The sequence below is a fragment of the Chelonus insularis genome, unplaced genomic scaffold (assembly GCF_013357705.1).
Source record: "Chelonus insularis isolate UGA/USDA-ARS -01 unplaced genomic scaffold, ASM1335770v1 contig_79_pilon, whole genome shotgun sequence".
Classification (NCBI taxonomy): Eukaryota; Metazoa; Arthropoda; class Insecta; order Hymenoptera; family Braconidae; genus Chelonus; species Chelonus insularis.
Genome location: NW_023276755.1, coordinates 31,093 through 47,664, shown reverse-complemented (window position 1 = coordinate 47,664; position 16,572 = coordinate 31,093). Strand labels below are relative to the sequence as shown.

General features: G+C 32.3%; 1 long non-coding RNA gene across 1 annotated transcript; it reads right to left on the bottom strand.

The window, feature by feature from the left end:
* Window positions 1–9,468: 9,468 nt before the first annotated feature.
* On the bottom strand, window positions 9,469–9,860 carry LOC118071383 (uncharacterized). Its single transcript, XR_004690878.1, has 2 exons — window positions 9,653–9,860; window positions 9,469–9,548 (listed from the first exon to the last, which is right to left on the bottom strand). It is a non-coding gene; the product is annotated as an uncharacterized lncRNA (long non-coding RNA).
* Between the last annotated feature and the right edge of the window lie 6,712 nt (window positions 9,861–16,572).

The window sequence follows — 16,572 nt, the reverse complement described above, 5'->3', positions numbered from 1 at the left end:
ACGAAGAATACTGGGTACGATGGATGACGTATCGAACTGAGGAATTTTTATTTATTGATCTTCTATCTTCAATTTAGGCTATTTTGAGTTAATGTAAGTGAATGGTGAGTCAACCGATAAAAACTGTTTTTGACAAATTTTCATGATCAATGAATAGAAGATTATAAAGATCAGAGCTAATTCACATATTTTTCTTGAGATGTTTTACCTTAACAGATCCCCAAATGGTTTCTATCCCGTTTGTATAATGCTCCTCATCATTTCCCATTGAGCATCTTCACTGTTAAATAGGGCTTCTTTCTTTCATCACTATAAAAACTGTAATTTGCAGTACCAATATGAAGGATCCAATAAGATCAATAATAACTGGAAAATCTGGTTTGCGTTGTTCCATGTTTGGCCCAGGTATCGCAACTCCTTAATGAAGAAATGCTTCATAAATGCTTTCAGGTGGTAGTAACTTAAAGCAATTTTTTTTGATAATTACTAATTAGCATGTTGAATTCAATATTCATCGTACTGCTTGCTGAAGACTTATCTGTCTAAAAATAATGCAAAAGTAACAATGATGACATATTCCATTGCATTGCGTCAGGATATTCAGTAATACTAATATGATTTTTACGTACGTGGCAGTGAGATAAAGGCTGGCCTCGTACAATTGTCCCTCAGTCCGTGACAGCGGCCTCGTAAATATTTGAAAGATTCTGTTGTTGGAAATTAAAAATTATTTTTGGAGGATTGAAATTTTTGCACCTATTCCCTCGCTCATTTTTCCAATTATTGTACTATAGGTATTTTCATGGTATTGCTGATAAACTCCAGCCACTGAAAAACAGACTGCAAAAAATACTTTCTTTACTGCTTATCTATCTCTTTATAACTCGTTTGACTAACTTTGGTTCGTTATTAAAAACATAAATACAAAACGATTACTATTCTAAATGTGATCTTTTTAGCTTCGTATTTCTCTTCATCTATCTTCTTGCCCTTCCCACTTTATTATCGTACATCATTTATAGTAAACAATATAATATGAATAAACACTTACATGATTTGATGTGGAACCAATCAATTGTCCAAATTTTCAAAAAGTCCATACCTAATGGGACAGTTAATCGATGAATTGAAGAAAAAAGCAAAAATGGACTATTATTTGAGACGATTCTGGCTTGGTAGCTGTGTGTCAAGTATAACTACTCCAAAAATTTGAATCTACAACAGCAAACATAACACCGTTTGGTCTTATAATTTTACACTCTTCACTGGTTTCATGAATCATTAATGTTGATACATAGGGTGACTCAAAATGTCCATTAATAGTGAACTAGTGATGGCGTTGGGAAACTCCTATTAACTGGCCAGTCGTACCATTGTTCTATGAACTAATTTCCATGTGACAATTATGCTGCATCGGGATGCTATCTATAATAAATAATAAATAATAGTAAATAGGAGGAGACAAAAAGAAATGGATCATTAAGTCAACTAATCTTTAAAAAGAAGTAATTTAATATGTCATGAACAACCTACATCGGTGATAATGAGTTAGAGATTTCGCGCGGACTATACGAAATGCGTCTCACAAGCTTGTCTCTCACTTTTGTCCCTAATATTACGTATACATTTGTAAATCGCGACTGGTGCGTGAGATTGGAATGTTTGGATGAAAAAACACCACCAACTATTTTTCCTCCGTCCTTGGCCAATCTAGTGATAATGTACTGCATCGTAGATAGCTGAAAAGGTTAAGTGACAAAAATAAAAATTTGTTTTACACCTTTCATGCACGCATTTTCAATTCTAATCTAAAATTAGGTCAAGAATAGCATTTGCGAGAAGAGAAAAGTTGTAATTTCTCGTCACGTATAGAAAAATATGAGAAATATATGGACTGTACTTTTTTACTCCCAAATTGTGAAGGCCATTTTCATTACCTAATAACATCCTTAGCGTGTGTTAAAGACAAACACTTACATTTTGTAGATTTGCTTTCTCGTTCATGGCTCTAAATATGAAGACTCGTCAACTACTCTTGTCTTCTACCACTGCATTGTTTCTTTTGTTGATGGCATTTTCACGTCCGGTCGACTTACGAATGTTACGAACAAAACCCTTTTGCAGTCAGGTGTAACCGTTTACTGGTTGTTGCTGCACTATGAATGTGAACGTTGAGCACTAACATGGCTCTTGAAAACGTGGGCTTGTCTCAAACAGTTTTCCCAGAGAATATTCGCAATGCCACTCACTTCTAAACCCAGAGAACAATTGCAACGAAGAATTGTGCAATGTATACTCGATGATGATTTTAGATACATGTCGTCAGGAACATTGTATTTGAATTACTATATAACTTTACAGTTTCTACTGTACAATTTTGATTATCCACTATATAGCTCATTATCGTCGCTCTACTTATTTAGTCAAAAGGAAAAATTTATTCATCCGTCCCAGTCATTTTGTTTATTCGAAGTGTACGCAAAAGCCACAAACTGATGTAGTACGGACGCAAAATATGATAACGGGCACTATGAATACTATGAAATCTAGAACAAAAGCCGAAGCGTCACCGTCTAGGATGTATAGAATGTATGCATGTGATGCCACGTTTCATATCGAAAAAATTACTCGATTTATAAACGAGATTCTGTAACAATAAACTCTGAAGATGAATATATATAAATACACATAACTTCTTAAATGTACTGTTTTGTATGGAAACATCAGTTGCTGAACCCGGTCCCGTACTAACCATGTCTGAGGCAATGCCACGAAGCCTCCACTAAATACCGAATAAGGCACGTTTGGAAAAACACAAGATAAGAGTTTTCATTAGTTTGTCAGCACTGCCGCGGTGATCTTCGGATATCCCTACTACCCGTAAAATCCGATTAACCACGTGTCGTCAACACGTAAGGACGTCGAGAAACAATTGATAGACAATTTTTTACCAGTTCGTGCTATTGTGTGCACACATATATGTTATTCAAAATATTTTTTGGTAATTTGACCGTTATGTCTTCCAGTTTTCTCAACAGAAAATCATTAACTTGCATGTGTAACGTGCAAAATCATCCTCGCCTTACAATTTCCGTGCTCGGTAAGCGCTACAGCTCACGGATCGCGACCGGTAATAGGCAGAACAGAACAGAACATAATAAGCTTTTAGTTTGATATTGAAGCATTACAGACGACAACAGTCAGAAATGAAGTTTTTGTGCCACAGTACGAAGCTTATGGTAGGCACAATGTTCTCAAAACATTATGTGAAGTAATTTATTATTTATCGTCTATTTATGATCGCTCACTTTGTACTTCTTTCTCAATATTTCTGGACGTTTCACTATATTTTTGGAAGATTACATGTAGATATAAAATTCAAAATGTATATTATTCAGAACCAAAGCAGTATTTTTTGTATGAATAGTCTGAGTAGATATTTTTAGTTTCTTATATAGATTAAATACCTTATGTCGAAATGATACGCAAAGGTGCAATTGTGTGTATTGTCATGACAATACCTTCGTTATATTTTATATAGTATTTGAGTTCTTATGTATTTTGAATATTGATTGGTCAAAGAATTATGTATAATAATTATCTAAATTTCATTTTTTTGCATATTAGGTATTTGAATGCCAACAAAAACTCCTGAGAAATTTGCCGGGTTTCAGGGCAAAATGTGTCAACGGGACCATTTCAAATTTTAAAATTTCATAACCATCCTCCAATCCAATGTGGGAAAAAATTTACATGTTTGAAGAATACTATAGATACAGTAAATCGAACAGCGTCCACAAATCTTTAAGAATAATTTACAGGAAGTTAGTGTAGTGTTAGTATTCTTAATTTAATTTTTTAAAAGGTATTTTTAAGCTTAATATTTTTTAAACATTATTTGTTGTTTAATTTCTTTAGACCTGCCAACCAAGAAACTCAAGTGCTACCGTTGTGTAAGCTTTATAGTGGTGTCCGTTATCAAGAACCAAACATTGTCTAATTGTACAACAACTACAACAACTTCGACACACTATAAAATTAAACATAACCTATTAAGGAATAACCATTAATTTTTAATCATTTTGATAGCAAATATTTTTAAATGTGAATTATCTTTCAGTCATTCTCAAATTATGTAAATATGCTGTAGCTTTAGGATACCAGTTCAATTTCTAGGCATCCTATTGTTGCGATTCATAAACTTGGAGATCATGGAATCGCGGATGCGAATTGGAGAAGACAAACACGCCAATAGAACCAACATTCTCTATCGTCATTGCTAAGATATTACAAGCTGCCAAGATTGCATTTTATACAGCATTTCAGACTGAAAGCATCTCGCCTTCCTGTGAGTCCCTTTTTTCGACTCATGCCCCCTCATAGTCTAACTGTCTATGCCAACTTGAAATATAGTGTGAATCGAGTTTTAACATAACACAGTATTCAATTGGACGCTACTTTGTAAAATAGTCCCACAGAAGCCCAAGGTTTCCTTGCAGTTATTCTCTATCTTGGGCATTATTGAGACACAATAAGTGAAAATAGTATTCTCAACATGCATTTCACTTTAAACGAAGAATTGCAATTTAGCGTCATTTTCTTATTCTGTAGTTTGGTAAAAAGTATTCCTCGCTAATTTTGCACCAACCTGCATCATTAGCTGTCAAGCTATCAAGGCACTCGTGGATCATTAATATAGTTTCTGAGCATGGCTCTGATTAAAAGTATCAACTATTGTTTCCAACTATTAACAACGAATGATCGATGCTCTTCTTGTTGTTCAACAAATTCATATGGTTTTGAGTAGTTGATTGAGTACTTAGACCAGTGAAAACAATCTGAAATGCCGCTTTTTTAAAACAGACACTTTTTGAGTCTCAATTCTTGGCGACAAAGAGTACAAGTTTATCAAACTCTACTCGTCGGCCGTACATTCAACCAACAATTTTTAAAATGATATGCAATATAATCTCTTCAGCAAAAGGGTAAAAAATAAAGTTTAATGATACAGGTGGATTAACCAGGTTGAAGAGATGTTGGAATAGAAGACTCGAACATAAAGTCTTTTCTATTTTCTGGGATTATCACCTTTAATATTGACTACAAAATTCCGTTGGTGTATATTAAGCAATAAAGTTATCTCAAAACGCCGGTCCCTTCTAGAAGTACAGAGATAATGACACTGGTTTTTCGTCGTGATCTCCATTTCGTTATATTGTTGACACTCATCTTGATAAACTTTATTGGCATATCTTGAACAACCAACTAAGTTTTAAAAAATCAAATTGACCACGTCTTGCAGAAACGTGACGCAAATCGCTGGTAATAAATTTGATAATATTGAAGAAGTGTTTTTAGGATCATTTTTTCAAGAAAGTTCAAGCTTCATTAAATGAAACCTCGAATGGCTTGTCATAATTACAATCAAAATAACGGAAAACTCTGGTTCATGGTTTTTTTAGAGAACCCGAAGCTTATTTGAATAATAATCTTTATTCTTTTGAGTTTATCAATTATAACTTGTCAATATTAATTGTGAAGCCAGGAAGTATGTTTTAATAAAAATAAATTTTAGTTGTTATCTGTAGTGTTTCTATTTTGTCTCGTTGAAAATTAAAGAATAGCTTTTGTAAAGTCTTGACAATTCTTGACCAAGATATCATTTTTCGGTCTTAATTTTTTGAGGCATATCTGCGGGAATGACTTTGACAAATTCATCCAGGCATTATCTTCCTAACTAGGAGGTTCTTGAATAATATTCCAGTTAGAGGCCCTAGATGAGCACTGTAATTAATAGAGTTAAGTTCTGATACAGAAGAAGTTGCGTCTTTTGCAGTTGATGGTGTAAGTTAAAATCAAAACAAATTCCCAGCTGCTAATACTCGAAGAGCACTAAAATAGAGTCATTGTTTAATTGGTTCTTAATGCATAAAATTTAACAAAAGTAAAAATTATATTCCAATGATCAACTGTCAGATATGTATTTGAAAATTTTATATAATTTTTTTAAGCAGCTATTATATAATTAGATAGAAGAATTGTAATATTACTGTAAAAAAAATACTTTTTTTTTGTAATAATTCCAATTTTCTGTCCCTTATGGAGAGGAAAACAATTCAGCTTATATTTGTGCTTTGCCCTAGTTTATCTACTGTATCGCACCACAAATCAATCCTTCATACTCATGTCACTTTGAGCGGCCTCTCGCTCTGGCTGTAGAATGTTTACGTTATCCAGCTGTATTACATCAAGTCTTTTTGACTACTCTGCTTCCATTACTGTCCGGTTTGTACATCACAATATAAATCTCCACACTATGACTTCCAGAGTAACCTATCCATATATTTAGTACAATCGGCTGTCCATCCGAGAAATTAGCCAAATAAAGCTACTCAAGTTCTTTAGACGCATGGAGGATTAGTAAGATAGAATAAAAAAATTGTTTATTGTTATCACTACATCTACTGCCAGCTGAAAATATTGAGAAGCTGTAATATTGGCTTGTTTATCACGCCGGATCTGAGAAGCCATTACTGCATCCATTCATAATTTTTATTATAGACGGCAATGGGATCCAACGGATGCGCCCAGAACGTGTTCATCATCAGCGTTTACAATGAAATTGATCGACTAAATAACTTCGCGGAATCATATAAGCGAATATGAACTACAGATGTGGTTGTCATCCATTATAATGAAATTGACGGTAATATATAGATCTAATCAATTTATGAATACTGTTATCTCATTAAGACTAAACAATTTTATAGTAATTATTGTTTTATTGCAGATATTGAAAAATGTGTAAGCGGAAAATGCAGCACAATTGGAGTAATCGACACGACGGGCAGGACGACCAAGTGAGCCATCCACGTCCGCGTATGTTTTACAAAATGAGAGAATAAAAGTAATATGGGGAGACATATGAATTAAAAGAGATGAAATATGCCACAATTTCTAGCAGGCGCTTCCCTTAATATTTCAACGCATTTCAACAATACACTGAAGCAAAGAGATACGTAGAGTTAGAAGTCACTGAGGACACAATTAAGGAGGTAAATATATTAAAAAATGAGCAATAAAAAATTTTTGTTCTACTCAATCAATTTAAAATGTTAGAAAATTAAAATTCGTGCCTTAAATTATTAATTTGAATAATCGTGAAAATGGAGGAAATGTTGATGAATAGAGGACACGAATATTACTGTTGACATGTTTAGGTAATTAGTAATAATAATTAGGCACATCGAAGTTACCCGATAGCATTTTAGCAGAACGCACGTCACGGATACCTCGACGCCAAAGTCTTGAATAACATATTAGATGGGCGAAACCGACTATTTGAAGGGTAAGTGAGATGGGACCACAATTTTTTATAATATACAATTTCATCAATGTAAAATTATCCAAGTTATATAAAGATTTCAGAGGTAATTCTTACGACGATGGAAGATGGCATAGGGTGTGTTGGGAATGAGTAACAACTGAATGTCTACCATGTAGACATTGCGTATTGTTGTGAAAGGTGTACTGACGAGTTAAGAGAAACAAGCACTAGAGACTGACTATCCACTGAGATCCCTATTTGTCGAGCTGAATCCGGTTGAATGAGGCGAATTGAATAATTATTCAATCTGCATCTAATAGATTATGCAGCAGCGGCCTTTTCAGAGTGAATAATAATAAAGTAGTAATACTATGTGGTTTTTAATTTGAGGTATAAGGTAAAATCGTAACTTAAAATAAGTTTTTTAGATTATCTTTAATGGGTGGTTAAATATAACAGGTAAAGAAGATACGAACAAGCACAGTTTTCTTAGGCATAAAATCGCTCTAAGAACGATTGTTGAAAAGTCGTTCTTGCTTCTAATTTTTCATTTTTTCTGTTGTTGCTGAAGCAACAAAAGTATTATAAAAGTAATGAACTAACATTATTCAAGTTTTTTTTAATTTACTTATTTTTGTGTATTAATGGTACTTGAGAAGGTTTGACGATAAAATTGTAAGGTTACAACGGTATAATTTTCAACATAGTCCGAATTTGTTAGTTGTAATCCAGATTTTGTTAAGATAGACTATTATTGATCAAGATAGGTTTATAATTTTGAGACATAATATAATAAATAATGAATTGTCAAAATTATTGAATTTTAAAATGATAGATATCAACCAAAAAAAAAAAAAAAAAAACCCCCTCAGAGTTTATATAAAAGAATCTAATTTCGAAATGATTCATTATTACAATTTTACATGCAGTAATTGATAATAGATTATTTTTTTATGTTTACATGCTATAATGGTGTTTTTTTTTTTAAAAAAAATTGTGGATGAAAAAAAAAATATAAGATATCGGCAAAAAATATTTTTATATTCATATAAGTTAAATGCTTTTTAATACAGTTTTGATATAAAGATAATTATCGAATGTATTCATGTTTTTGATAAGTGAACATTAAACTGTTAATTGAAATTACTTTTTATTCCTCTTACATGTATGTTTATTTCTATTTCAATAAATTTGTTTTCGATATATACACAGAAAGAGTTCTTTATGAGTTTTGTAATTAATTTATAAAAGTGTAGTTTAATTTGTTTAGTTTTAATATGATTATATTCAATTATATTATTGAATTCATTTATTCTGGTCTGTGTAAATCGGAAACTCAGTGTCTAGGACACATAACAGATCGAAGCTCATGGAGTTAACCCCAAAAAAATGTTTTTTTAGTATATATGAAAATAGGGCCGGTGTACACAATTAACAGAATTATAGATAATTTTCATTTATTTTCGGTAAATAAATGATATAAGATTAGAACAATTGTTCGAAAATAGAGTAGTTTAGGCCTGTTATTTTTTATCAGTTACTTGAAGAAATTTACTTTACCTACCAAGGAAATTTGATTACCTACCGTTGGTAATAATCGCGTTTCAATGTTGATCGATATAGTTTTTGTGGAGAAAATACTATTGATTTTTTGTCTTTGGATACAAGTGTCATTAAATAGTTTAAGCATTTTCATATCAAACTGTGGGAGAGTTATCATTGTGTCTTAAGTTCTATTTATATCGTTTGACATGGATCGAATATGCATAATCATTTATGTGAATCAAACATCATAAACATGAATGATCGATTTTTAAATCTTGTTGTTACCACAGGTAGCGAGGGCGTAAAATTTAATCGTTTCTAAAGTAATTTTAACAGCTTCAAAAGATACTTCATTAACTTGGTAAGAGTATACAAACTTCTTACTTTAATACCAGCATTTCTATATTTTTTTTGCCACTTTGTTCTCGTCTATAATTACTAATGCTTTAGTAACGTTCAAACCTTCTGGAGTTAAGTCTTTTCTAAAATACTACTCCACTGATAATAACATCTTCGATAATAACACAATTATCTCCTTTTTGTATTCACCTTTAATCATTTTTTTTGTACTATAACTTTTTGCTTCTTTTTTCTTATTATCATTGGAATGTACCACATAATTGATCAATTTTTTGACTACTATCGCTTAATTCCAAAGAGTACTTGAAAGCCGGCTCTAAAGTGAGATAAATCATAATAAAATATAATTGATATCAATTATATTTTAATTACATTATAACCTGTAATATTAAATTAAATTCAAATTTGATAATTACTTACAAAAATCTTTAGATATCCTATGATAACTCGCCTCTCGAATACATGTCAACACGAGTTATGTTTACATTTATAAAATTGACACTGTACACTGTTTATTATTTATAAACAAAAATGTTTGTTAGCTGTCAAAAATGAGGGGAAATAATTAAAATTAGGGGAAATAAGATGTTTTGGAGTAGGAAAATTTATTTTTAAGAGGGGGCAGGGCCGGAGGAGAATTAGTCATAGAATATTTGAAAAATAATAGATGGAATAATTCATATAAAAAAAACCGTCTCGGTCGGTAATTTCTCCCATGGTAATGGGAAGGCATTAATGAACACGAGTGTACTTATCACAAGTACACTCGGCGTCATTAAGGCTGGGCTGAAGTCAGAAAGGCGACTGATTCCTCCTATCCAATACATGGGATCGGGAAATTTCTAATTTCTTCGCCAATTTACAATATTTCTATAAAATTAGGTACCAAATTACAGAGGAATTAATGCCGGACTGACATAAACAACAATTTTTTGTATATAGTGAATATTTTTATTAAAAAAATTAGAAAGAATAATGAAAAAATTATGAATTGACTTGCCGCGCTCAATTTCAAGATGGCGGCCACATCATTCAGATGAAAAATCACTAATTATTTCATTTTTATACGTTTTTCGCCCAAAATTCGTGTTTGCGTCAGTCCTTGCCACCTGTCTGAATGTTAAAAAAATCAATTCATAGTGTAAAATTTAATAATTTAGAAATAATTAGAAATCTTGTATTCCAGATGATATTCTCCGGAAAATTAGTTTGAAAAAATTCTGATAGGTGACAGCATTATGCTCGCAGATGACCTCAGTCATCCATATTGAAAAAATGCTCAATCCGTATCCAGAACTGATGGTGCCCTGCATTTGGCGAGTAAATTCTGTATGTGTGTGTACGGGTAATATATGTATGTGATGTAAACATAGTGTATCACTTTACAATGCCCTACACTTTGATGACTATTGCAGTTAGGATAAATAAAAATGATGATACTCATTTAACATTAATTAATATAATACCTGCAAATAACTTCAAATACATATACTCATCCATTATTATCATTTTTATTAGGTATAAATGTTAATAAGGAAGCTCAATTCCAAGTCGGCGTATCCAAGCATGTACTGTAAAAACAAATATACATTAACTCGGTATCGAGATTATGCTGGCCATGTGGTTAGGGCGTCAGAGTTCTATTTTGCCGGGCAGGGTTCGATCCCAGTCATAACCAATTTTTTTTTTTCTACTTTATTCGTTAGATTAGCATGTAATTATAATATTGACATGCTATAATTAATCTTTTATAACAATTTGATTTTTTTTTCTCTTTATTCATTGAATTTATTGACGCTAAGTCGAAAAATATTTGAACAGAGCCATAAACTTTCTTTTTGTATAAATACATTGATAATAGCCTGTGTTTAACAACTTATACTTATACATCTTTACATGTATTAACAATGTTATGTTATTAACAAGTTAATCATATTATTATCAACATTGAAAAGTAGTTTAAACAATCTGTGGCGAGTTTCGGCACTTTCCCGGCAAGTTCTACCCCCACTCTCTGTGCCCAAGCCTGCAGCTTATAATTTTTAAGCGTATTGAAACCATAACAGCTCAGTGGTTACAGCATCGGTCTTTTATTTTGCTAGGCAGGGTTCGATTCCAGTCATGATAAAGTTTTTTTTTCTCTTTTATTTGTTAGATTTGCATGTAATTATAATATTAACATGCCAAAAGTAATTGTTTACAACGATTTGATTGTTTTTTTCTCAATTATTTATGTAATTTATCGACGTCGAGTTGGAAAACATATGAACAGGGTTATAAACACTTTTTTTACTATAGCTATATGAACGTAGCTTTTTTTTAAGCAATTTAGAAATATTTAGAAGTAGTTGAAATAATCCACGGGGATTTCCGGCACTTCGCCGGCAAACTCTATCCCTACCCTTCGTACTCAAGCCTGCATTATACAATTTATAAACATAAACATAATATCAAAGATGATGTGTTAGCTCTGTGAGTAGAACACCAAGCTTTCATTTTACCGATTAGGGTTCGATCCCAGTCATAGCCTATTTTTTTTTCCTTTTTTTTCATTAAAATTTTATATAAATACAATAATTGGTTGTTTATATAAGTTCAAAATCAATTCCTATTGTCTTTTAAAGACAACACTTTCGAAAAAAGAGAATTCATAGTAACTCGTTCCTCACCCTCAGCTTATTTTCAGAAAACAAGTTTGTTCTCCGTAATTAATTGGAAGAATAATTTAATCAAATATATGAATTAATTTATAAGTATATAAAGTCACTTAAGCAAAAAAAAGAAAAAACAATTGCCTATGACTGGGATCGAACCCTGCCCAGCAAAATAAAAGATTGGTGCTCTAACCACTGAGCTATTGTGATTCTAATCATGTTAATGATGCTTGAAAATTATAAGCTACAGGCTTGGGCACAGAAAGTAAGGGTCGAGCTTGCCGGCGAAGTATCGGAACTCGCCGCGGATTGTTTTAAACTATTTTTTATTGTTAATAAGTTGTTAAAAAAGGCTATTATCAATGTATTTGTACAAAAAAAGGTTAATGACCCTGTTCAAATATTGTCTCATTGTCATCGATTGATTGAAAAATAATTTTACATAAAAATTGAAATTTAAAACTCATTTTCGGCATGATAAAATTGCAATTACATGCAATTTGAATTATTTTCCGCAATTGGAATCGAACACCGTTCCGTAAAATAAATGTCGAATCTTCTGACTACAGAGCCAACATATTTTCATTTGCTTTGTTTACGTTTAGATATCATAAGCTTCAGGCTTGGTAACAGAGGGTGGGGGATGCTTGCTCGTCAACTGTTCGAACTTGCAGTCTTCTCTGAAAAATAAGACGGAGATAGATAGATATATTCTGTGCTTTATCTTGCTCGAAACAGATTATTCAAAAATTTGTAAATTTCTTGGTGCCCTAAGGCTCCCTTTTTGTAGTGCATCCCTGAAAATTATCATTTTTCGAACGATTTCCCTGTTACCTACTCAATTTCAATTGATATCGAGCTTCGGCTTTTCGCCGCACAACGTGAGGGCGTAAAGTCAACTCCGGGAAACTTTCTGACTTCAGCCCAGCCTTAATGCCTGGTCCATCAAAAACTTTGATACCATCCGGGCAATTATCGATGGAGTAGTTTTTTTTTCAAATAGAGATTCCACATCTAAATTAATTTAGAAAGTTCATGATTAAATACTCTTTTAGATAGTCCCTACAACAATAGACTATCCCCACTAAAACATTTTTGAACCTTAATTTAAATAATAAGAATAAATTTAAATAATAATAATTATAATTCAATTATAAACTTAAGTTTATAATTACTATAATTAAACTAACATTTATAGTCATGACTATTAATGTGCACGATTATTTCATGATAACTGAAGAAGTAAGTTTAAATCATTATTATTATTATTTAAATTAAGGTTCAAAAATGTTTTAGTGGGGATAGTCTATTGTTATAGGGACTATCTAAAAGAGTATTTAATCATGAACTTTATAAATTAAGGCTGGGCTGAAGTCAGAAAGTTTCCCGGAGTTGACTTTACGCCCTCACGTTGTGCGGCGAAAAGCCGAAGCTCGATATCAATTGAAATTGAGTAGGTAACAGGGAAATCGTTCGAAAAATGATAATTTTCAGGGATGCACTACAAAAAAGGGAGCCTTAGGGCACCAAGAAATTTACAAATTTTTGAATAATCTGTTTCGAGCAAGATAAAGCACAGAATATATCTATCTATCTCCGTCTTATTTTTCAGAGAAGACTGCAAGTTCGAACAGTTGACGAGCAAGCATCCCCCACCCTCTGTTACCAAGCCTGAAGCTTATGATATCTAAACGTAAACAAAGCAAATGAAAATATGTTGGCTCTGTAGTCAGAAGATTCGACATTTATTTTACGGAACGGTGTTCGATTCCAATTGCGGAAAATTTTTTTTTTTTTTTAATTCAAATTGCATGTAATTGCAATTTTATCATGCCGAAAATGAGTTTTAAATTTCAATTTTTATGTAAAATTATTTTTCAATCAATCGATGACAAATGAGACAATATTTGAACAGGGTCATTAACCTTTTTTTGTACAAATACATTGATAATAGCCTTTTTTAACAACTTATTAACAATAAAAAATAGTTTAAACAATCCGCGGCGAGTTCCGATACTTCGCCGGCAAGCTCGACCCTTACTTTCTGTGCCCAAGCCTGTAGCTTATAATTTTCAAGCATCATTAACATGATTAGAATCACAATAGCTCAGTGGTTAGAGCACCAATCTTTTATTTTGCTGGGCAGGGTTCGATCCCAGTCATAGGCAATTGTTTTTTCTTTTTTTTGCTTAAGTGACTTTATATACTTATAAATTAATTCATATATTTGATTAAATTATTCTTCCAATTAATTACGGAGAACAACTTGTTTTTCTGAAAATAAGCTGAGGGTGAGGAACGAGTTACTATGAATTCTCTTTTTTCGAAAGTGTTGTCTTTAAAAGACAATAGGAATTGATTTTGAACTTATATAAACAACCAATTATTGTATTTATATAAAATTTTAATGAAAAAAAAAGGAAAAAAAAAATAGGCTATGACTGGGATCGAACCCTAATCGGTAAAATGAAAGCTTGGTGTTCTACTCACAGAGCTAACACATCATCTTTGATATTATGTTATGTTTATAAATTGTATAATGCAGGCTTGAGTACGAAGGGTAGGGATAGAGTTTGCCGGCGAAGTGCCGGAAATCCCCGTGGATTATTTCAACTACTTCTAAATATTTCTAAATTGCTTAAAAAAAGCTACGTTCATATAGCTATAGTAAAAAAAGTGTTTATAACCCTGTTCATATGTTTTCCAACTCGACGTCGATAAATTACATAAATAATTGAGAAAAAAACAATCAAATCGTTGTAAACAATTACTTTTGGCATGTTAATATTATAATTACATGCAAATCTAACAAATAAAAGAGAAAAAAAAAACTTTATCATGACTGGAATCGAACCCTGCCTAGCAAAATAAAAGACCGATGCTGTAACCACTGAGCTGTTATGGTTTCAATACGCTTAAAAATTATAAGCTGCAGGCTTGGGCACAGAGAGTGGGGGTAGAACTTGCCGGGAAAGTGCCGAAACTCGCCACAGATTGTTTAAACTACTTTTCAATGTTGATAATAATATGATTAACTTGTTAATAACATAACATTGTTAATACATGTAAAGATGTATAAGTATAAGTTGTTAAACACAGGCTATTATCAATGTATTTATACAAAAAGAAAGTTTATGGCTCTGTTCAAATATTTTTCGACTTAGCGTCAATAAATTCAATGAATAAAGAGAAAAAAAAATCAAATTGTTATAAAAGATTAATTATAGCATGTCAATATATAATTACATGCTAATCTAACGAATAAAGTAGATTGGTTATGACTGGGATCGAACCCTGCCCGGCAAAATAGAACTCTGACGCCCTAACCACATGGCCAGCATAATCTCGATACCGAGTTAATGTATATTTGTTTTTACAGTACATGCTTGGATACGCCGACTTGGAATTGAGCTTCCTTATTAACATTTATACCTAATAAAAATGATAATAATGGATGAGTATATGTATTTGAAGTTATTTGCAGGTATTATATTAATTAATGTTAAATGAGTATCATCATTTTTATTTATCCTAACTGCAATAGTCATCAAAGTGTAGGGCATTGTAAAGTGATACACTATGTTTACATCACATACATATATTACCCGTACACACACATACAGAATTTACTCGCCAAAATGCAGGGCACCATCAGTTCTGGATACGGATTGAGCATTTTTTCAATATGGATGACTGAGGTCATCTGCGAGCATAATGCTGTCACCTATCAGAATTTTTTCAAACTAATTTTTCCGGAGAATATCATCTGGAATACAAGATTTCTAATTATTTCTAAATTATTAAATTTTACACTATGAATTGATTTTTTTAACATTCAGACAGGTGGCAAGGACTGACGCAAACACGAATTTTGGGCGAAAAACGTATAAAAATGAAATAATTAGTGATTTTTCATCTGAATGATGTGGCCGCCATCTTGAAATTAAAGCGCGGCAAGTCAATTCATAATTTTTTCATTATTCTTTCTAATTTTTTTAATAAAAATATTCACTATATACAAAAAATTGTTTGTTTATGTCAGTCCGGCATTAATTCCTCTGTAATTTGGTACCTAATTTTATAGAAATAATTGTAAATTGGCGAAGAAATTAGAAATTTCCCGATCCCATGTATTTGGATAGGAGGAATCAGTCGCCTTTCTGACTTCAGCCCAGCCTTAAGGCTGGGCTGAAGTCGGAAAGTTTCCCGGAGTTGACTTTACGCCCTCGTGTTGTGCGGCAAAAGGCCGAAGCTTGACGTCAACTGAAATTGAGTAGGTAACAGGAAAATCGTTCGAAAAATGATAATTTTCAGGGATGCACTACAAAAAGGGAGCCTTAGGGCACCAAGAAATTTACAAATTTTTGAATAATCTGTTTCGAGCAAGACAGAGCACAGAATATATCTATCTATCTCCGTCTTATTTTTCAGAGAAGACTGCGAGTTCGAACAGTTGACGAGCAAGCACATCCCCCACCCTCTGTTACCAAGCCTGAAGCTTATGATATCTAAACGTAAACAAAGCAAATGAAAAATATGCTGGCTCTGTAGTCAGAAGATTCGACAATTATTTTACCGAACGTTGTTCGATTCCAATTGCGGCAAAATTTTTTTTTTTATTCAAATTGCATATAATTGCAATTTTATTATGCCAAAAATGAGTTTTAAATTTCAATTTTTATGCAA